Raw genomic sequence first — 7,517 nt, forward strand, 5'->3', positions numbered from 1 at the left:
TAGGAAATCGGTGAAACCTTCTTTGTCATTTTGGGTAAGAACCTCTAGAGTGCGCATGTTAACTTAGATCTCAGCATTATCCGCATATTGCTTAGCAAACTCGATTGCGGCGTCTTCCCAAGTAGCGATCTTCTTGTGTTCTAGAGAGTAGAACCATTGCTTTGGGATGGTGTCAAGAGATGAAGGAAAGATCCTTAAAAACATCTCGGGTTTGATGCCTTTGATAGACATGTAATCCTTGAAGGCACGGATGTGATTCAAAGGGTTTTCATGCCCCTTGAATTTAGGGATATCCGTCATGTTGAAGTTGGTTGGCAATTTGGAACTCACGGCCTCATACTTGCGATTATTCTCCCTATAAATGTCATCCCCTTTAAGATACATCAATTGCTCCTCTAAGTATTGGAGTCGTTTCTCAGCTGCAGTCATACCCATGGGAAGGTTTTCGTCCCTGAAGTCATTCACGAAGTCATCAACGATTTCACTTTCCCGAGGAGGCAACCTCGTTTCTACGGCATAGATCCGGCCCTCGATGGTGTCAAGGCAATCATATAGTTGGTCTTGGGTAACTTGGAGTTTAGCTAGCGCAGTTAGGATTCGATCATTACCATCTTGGAGTTGATTGAAGTTCACGTCGCTTGTTTCAGGCATCTTGGAAACTGGATAAGAGATCGACGACGAATCAAAACACGATCGACCATTCTAACACACTTACTAAGAAAGAAATGTTTTGACTCGTGAAGTGGGTGTGTGCCACTTGTGTCAGTGAGCTTTTGAAGAAATGACAAGATTTGAAAAAATGTTGGTCCTAGTCAACTATAGTGTAGTTGTAGGAGTGGACTCGAAGTGAGGTTTTGAAATGGGCTTGGGCCCGAAATTTGACTTGACAAATGGACAGAGTTTTGACTGGGTTTTGCGCTAATCATTGGCCTTTTTCGAAATTTACATTTTAAAAGGGATTTTGATTTTACAAAAATCGTCATGGTTTCGTTTAGAAATGGTGATCACGTAAGGTACAAACATTTATACAAGCATTATAACGGGATGCTGAGTGCATTTAAAAGGGTTTTGGTTTAAAGGGTGGGTTGCCATACCGAAAAATCAAATCCGAAGTCTGTGGAGAGGCTCGTACCAAACAAGAGTAAGGCCGATTCCTAGTCCATTTCCTCAAGTAGTGAAAGTCCTTGATACAAACAAGAGTAAGTACCATGGTATGGATGACGTAAATCGCTATCCATCCTTAGACCCAAATAAGAATTAGGACCGTTTAGACGGGACGATTGGTCGAATGGGTTGGGTTGGGCCTAGGAAGGCCGAATAAACGGTCTAGGAAGACCGAGTTATGAAAACCGACAATTGTCTACAAACTACTCCCTAACCTTGTTCAAGTTTCACCCTTGGCTACACGTAAGTGTATTATCCCCAGTGGAGTCGCCAAACTGTGGACGCGGGCCCACGGGGGCGCTTGGGAGAAGAGAACAAGCGTTTGCATTTGTGGAGTCGCCACCAATTTATTGTGGAAAATTGGAAACCGTTCAAATACCTCGTGTCATGTCAAGACACAAAGTAGTGACATGAACACCAAGAACTCGTTACCCTTAGCATTCTATGTGTAGAATGACTCTCGTGGATGCCAATGAACACGGATGTTCAAAGAGATCTGGAGTAAGCGGTGAGGGTACGTATTAGGAAACTCTTTTGATCGAACACCTAATCCCGCCCGCCTCGATAGCGGCCTCTACTAATGATTAGGGAAATTGTCTATACTCGATATATTGTCGATTATATGCATGCAATGCAACATCCAAGTTTTAATCCTAGCATGTGAAGATTGAACTAAGTCGGTGAACAATTAATTTAGCAAACAATTAGGTCGAAGTAGGAATTTAAGTTCAATTACATGTGAAAGCATACAAATGGTACAATAAAAGAAATACAATAAAATACAATAATGAAAATTACAATAATTACAATCGGATTCATCGATTTATGTCGAAAATACTTTTAAAACGGATAATTTGAGGAAAGAATAAACAAACGAATTAACGAAAAGGAATTAGGCGATAATACGACTAATAGTTAATTAATATGTAAACTAATTAAACTAGGTCAAGGCAGAACGGAAGTTCAGAGACAGAAGTCAACCTGGAACAGGCACAGCAGAGCTGCGCCCTCTGGAAGAGGCGCAGAAGTCGCTACGTCTGTTCCAAGGGTGAGTTCTGGCTGTGAAGCCGGAACTGCAAATCGTTAATATTCGTGGGTGAATTTAATAATTGATTATGATATTTGACTCGGATGAAAGTGATTTAATACATTAATTACAAGTAAATGAGCCATAAAAGCGATAAAACATGGATGAAACGAATGCGGATGAATTAATTACATGAATGAAAGATTGATTAATGACATAGGTGATGATGCGTGTCTTTTATATGATGTTTTACATCCTATTTTCCACGCATTTCAGAGCTCATTTGTGTAGTTTAAGCTACCATTTCCCCCATTTCCGTCTACTTTCGTGTTTTTGTACATTATTGCAGAAATGTGAAGAATTCAGCGGAAATTGAGCTAAATCCGTCCCCGAATATCTTGCTTTGCATTTGACGTGAAGTATTCACTTAAGGAACGAGCTTGGTGCGCAATTAAAGGCCCAAAAGACAAATCCACGAGATTATAGAAGTCAAGTACCAGCTAAAGCAGTCGATCGACCAGTACCATTAGTCGATCGACCAACTTGCGGGATCCAGAAGCTACTGTACACTGCTGCTCAGTTGATCGACCGCCACTCTTAGTCGATCGACCAAGCCGCTATCCCAGACGAGAATTAAAAGATCGAGGAAACGCAAGCCCATTGTGTTTAGGTTTTGATAATAAGTGTTACGTATATTTTCTATATAACGTAACCTAGAACATCAGATTATTCATTCAGTTTTCATTAGTTATTTAGCCAGTTTTCCAACATTCAACAATTAGGGTTTTTAATACTATTTCGTACAATTACTTTTGCATTCGGTTTCGGATCCTTTCTCTGCAATTTCTACTGGTATTCTTTCGCTTCAAAATTTCAGTCTTATTATCATTCGTAATATAGAAATTGCTAGCTAGTTTCCCAAAGCCGATATTGTTGTTTTATGTTGTCTATTTGTTTAATCGTTTTAATCATGAATTCCGTAGATATAATGATCAATCTTACTGTTGTTTCCATTGTAGTTATGAGTAGCTAAATTGCTTGTGCTAGGATGTAGGGGAATTATAGTATAGGCGGCAATAGAATGAATACGGCCTGAATCGCGTGTCAGTCGATCGACTGCCATACCTGGTCGATCGACTGATCACGTGAGGTTTACCCTCGTTTTAATTGATTTAAATGTTGTGTTTGACGAATCGAATGCATGCGACTAGTTGAATGCTTAATAATTGACTGACCCATTAGATCGAAAGATAGGGACAGTTGTTAGATCACCAATTAAAATGACTAAACTATGCTGAGATCGAAAGATAGGTAAAGTTTAGACCGTTAGTCACTTTTCAGGACGAAAGTTAGTATTAGTGATATTAGGGACCTATAGCGAGATCGAAAGATGCTATTTGTTAAGAGTGGACCGAGAGGACCTCTTTATTGGCCTCCTCATGTGTTTGATTTAGACCTGTTTAGTATGCTGCCGCCGAACCTATAACGAACCGACCATCCTAGTACCCCTTCTTTTATCTGTTTTATCTGTTTATTTAGTTTGTTGTCTTTTATTGCTTTTAGTATAGACCAAATCAAATCGACCCCCACTTTCGTTACCTTAGACTAAATTAGACAATTAGAAATTACATTCGCCTCCTTGTGGTTCGACCCTGTTACCACTAGCCTAGGTTAGTTTTAATAGGAAATTATAAATCTTATTTTTGGTACTCACAACGACGGGTATCAAATTTTGGCGCCGTTGCCGGGGAGGCAATTGTTCTAATTTTTAGTTGTTTTTATTTAGTCTTTCTTAGTTTAAGGGACCTTCGTTCCTTAAACTTTTCTTATATTCTTTTTGTAGTTTCTTCTTATGCGCAGGTCACAGGGTGGTGAACTAGTACCATTCAATCCTGAGATTGAGAAATCCTTGCGCGAGTTGAGACGATCACAAAGGGTATTACCGACAGAGGAAGAGCTGAGTACTCTGTCAAGTTACTACGAGAACGCTCTGTTCGAAGAAGATCCACCTACATCTCCTGCCTCTACTTCTTCAGCTAAGACAGTCACTTCTCCAGAAATTCCAGTCATGGCTGAAGAAGCAACCATTGCCGATCACTCGAGCCGACAGTGCGAATCTCTACAAAGGATTCGAACTACTCCGGGGAGGCGAGAAAATTCGAGCCGAAGCCTTCCTATATTAACCTGGTTGAGAGAAACAGTTGGGAGCCGCAAATGAAGATGCAACTAAGCATATGGAGATTTTTATTGATTATTGCTGCTCTATACCCCCGCCGACCGGTGTGACCCAAGACCAGATCAAGGAGACCATGTTCATTTTCTCTCTTCGTGATGCTGCAAGGGAGTGGTATAGAGATCTGGATCAAGCCGCTTATGGGATCACCGACTGGAATTCATTGGCCTTGGCATTCTACAAGAAGTATTTTTCTACCTCGAAGACCAATGCCATTAGAGCTCAGATCACGAGCTTCAAACAAGGACCTGATGAGAACTTTCATGAAGCATGGGTCCGTTTCAAGAAGCTGGTGCGAACCATACCACACCATGGGTTCGAAAAATGGAGTCTCTGCAATCAGTTCTATAACGGGCTGTATGACGATCAGAGGGCTATTTTGGATGCTGCAACCAATGGCCGATTTGCTGAAAATATGGGAGAGACTAAGGGGTGGAAGATCATTGATGACTTAGCCACCCACAAAGCTGAGTATGGAAATTCCCGAGGAAATCAAAGAAGAGCTGCAGAATCTTCCTCTGTAGCTGCACTAGAAGCTCTCACTGCAAGGTTTGACAAATACGAATTGGGAGGAGCTTCAAAAGGAGGGATGTACCATGTTAATCTTTGTTTTGAGACGGTCCTTTTCTGTAGGAGATGTGGAGCCGAGGGACATGTTTTGAGAAAATTGTCCTAGTCCCTTCGAGTCTTGTGCTGCCTTTCAATATTATAGGCAGACAAACACGTACTATGAGCCGAATGTCCATCCCAACTTGAGGTGGAGTAGCCAGAATGTACTGAATCCGACTCAACCTCCACAACAGCAGCAGCAGCAGCCTTATGTGCCTCCACATAAGCAGCCATATCAAAAGCCTCCGTATGTTCCTCAGCAGCAGCAACAATCCCAAAATTCCGAGTTCACCGAGTTGAAGAACTTATTGCTGAAGGAGTCCCAAGCTAGAGAGGCCGGGATGAAGATGCTAGAGAGCCAAATTGCTCAATTGGCTAGCAAGAATACCACTCAAGCTCCGGGACACTTACCGACTTAAACCGACCAAAAGGAGACCCTTAATGCCATCACGTTGAGGAGTGGGTCCACCCTGGAGGGGCCTGCTATGGTCGAGGACGATGCTGCAAAAGATGAGGCAAAACCAAGTCAAATCAAAGCTGGAACGAGCAAAGGAAAGAAAAAGGCGTCTACCAGGTATATCAATCGATCGACTGACATACCCGGTCGATCGACTGAAGTGCGAGTTACAGAAGCTTCTGGTCCTGTTCAACTCAGTCGATCGACTGACATCACTGGTCGATCGACTGAGATCGCTGCTAATAGTGAGCCTTTTCGTCCTCCGATGCCCGACAACTTGAGGGATCATTTGTTTCGGGGTACGACAGTCCCGAAAATATTGGGGCAAGACCCGAGTGCTGATGGGTCAGTCCCGGCTCCAAAGTACGACCCGATGTCGATCAATGGTTCAAATTTGAGACGGTCTGAAGAGGGTTCAAGCTTTAACAAGGAGAAAGTAGTGGACTTCCAGCCTAAGTCCACGGATACCGGCATGCGCGATTTAGAGGAGAGGGCTAAGCTACTTCTTACAGCCCCATATCCGGAAAGACTAGTGCCGACGAAGGAACAGGTATCTTTCAATAAATTTGAAAAAGTTATTCGTAGCTTGAATGTACAAGTGTCTTTCCTTGAGTTAGTTAATCAAGTGCCTGCTTACACTAAATTCATGAAACAACTCTTGTCTAAGAAAAAGTCACTTGAAACTGTGCATACTGTCGCATTAACCAAAGAGTCATGCTCTTATTTATCTCACACTGCACCTCACAAACTAGAAGACCCGGGTAGTTTTTCTGTTCCTTGCAATATAGGTACCTTCTCTATTGAGAAGGCATTATGTGACATAGGAGCTAGTATAAGTTTAATGCCCTTGAGTCTTGCTAGGAAGCTCAAATTGACTAGGTTCGCGAGAATGAATGACATGACATCTGAGATGGCGACCGATCTGGGGTCCAGCCAATAGGAGTCTTAGAGGACATCCCCGTGCAAATAGGGAAGTTCTTCTTCCCTGTTGACTTCGTCGTACTTGACATGCCTGAGGATGCCCATATTCCCATTATTTTGGGTAGGCCATTTCTGCACACTGCTGGTGCAGTCATAGATGTTGGTTCGGGTACCTTGACTTTTAAAGTAGGGAAGCATTCCATTGTTTTTGCCCAACCTGCTAAGAAGAAAGACCCCATGTGGCCCGTGACTTGCAATACGGTTTCTGAAAAGAAATCTTATTTTATACTTCCTGATATGCCTATCTCTAGTCCCATTCCTGTTGTAACACCTACGCCCCGGGTTGGGAGCAAATTGGAGGAAGATTTGTCTATTTCTGATATTGCAGGAGCTGGTTTGGGGAAGGAAGAGCTGCAAGTCGCCCCAGCTGTGAAGAAGCCGATCATTCAAAGAGGAGGTCTTGGTTGCCTTAGCTATGGCACTGATGAGGAAGTTGATGACGAGCCGGTCAAAGTGAGAGAGTCCGATTTAGATTCTGACGTGTCCGAAGAGGTCATTGACTGGGGAGATGATGAAGCTGTTGATCCGTTGAGCCATACGGACGTGGAAGTTAAGAAGGGTGCAGCTGAGAAGATAAGCACCGTTGAGGCTACCTCTAGTAGCCAGAAGCCGACCAAGTGGGCCATTCCGTGGCCGTTCTTGATCAACTACTAGTTGATCACATGTTTTACAAACATTTTATTTGCTTTTGTTAGACACTTTTTATTGCTTTTGTGTGCGCGAAACTTCGCATTTTATTTTGCTTGCTTAGGATTTTATACGCTTTAGACTTTACTTTGGGTTTTGCGCAATTTTGGGCGCGTATTATTGTGCATTTGCTGGTTGTTAGACCTCATTAGCTCAAGTAATTGAGCAAATACGAAGAAATCTGAAGTTACAGCAGTATCTTCAGTCGATCGACTGGGCTATATAGTCGATCGACTGGTCTGCAGTTTCCAGGAGCTACTGTTCCTTTCACCTCGGTCGATCGACTGGGCTATGTGGTCGATCGACCGTCCTGCACTGCTGTACTTGTTCACGACCTCTCCCCTGCTGTGTTTGGTCGA

General features: G+C 42.8%; 1 non-coding gene across 1 annotated transcript; it reads right to left on the minus strand.

Annotated features, from left to right (window-relative positions):
- Positions 1-4,635: 4,635 nt before the first annotated feature.
- On the minus strand, positions 4,636-4,742 carry LOC141650341 (small nucleolar RNA R71). Its single transcript, XR_012546381.1, has one exon. It is a non-coding gene; the product is annotated as a small nucleolar RNA R71 (small nucleolar RNA).
- Between the last annotated feature and the right edge of the window lie 2,775 nt (positions 4,743-7,517).

The sequence above is a fragment of the Silene latifolia genome, chromosome 3 (assembly GCF_048544455.1).
Source record: "Silene latifolia isolate original U9 population chromosome 3, ASM4854445v1, whole genome shotgun sequence".
NCBI classification, from domain to species: Eukaryota; Viridiplantae; Streptophyta; class Magnoliopsida; order Caryophyllales; family Caryophyllaceae; genus Silene; species Silene latifolia.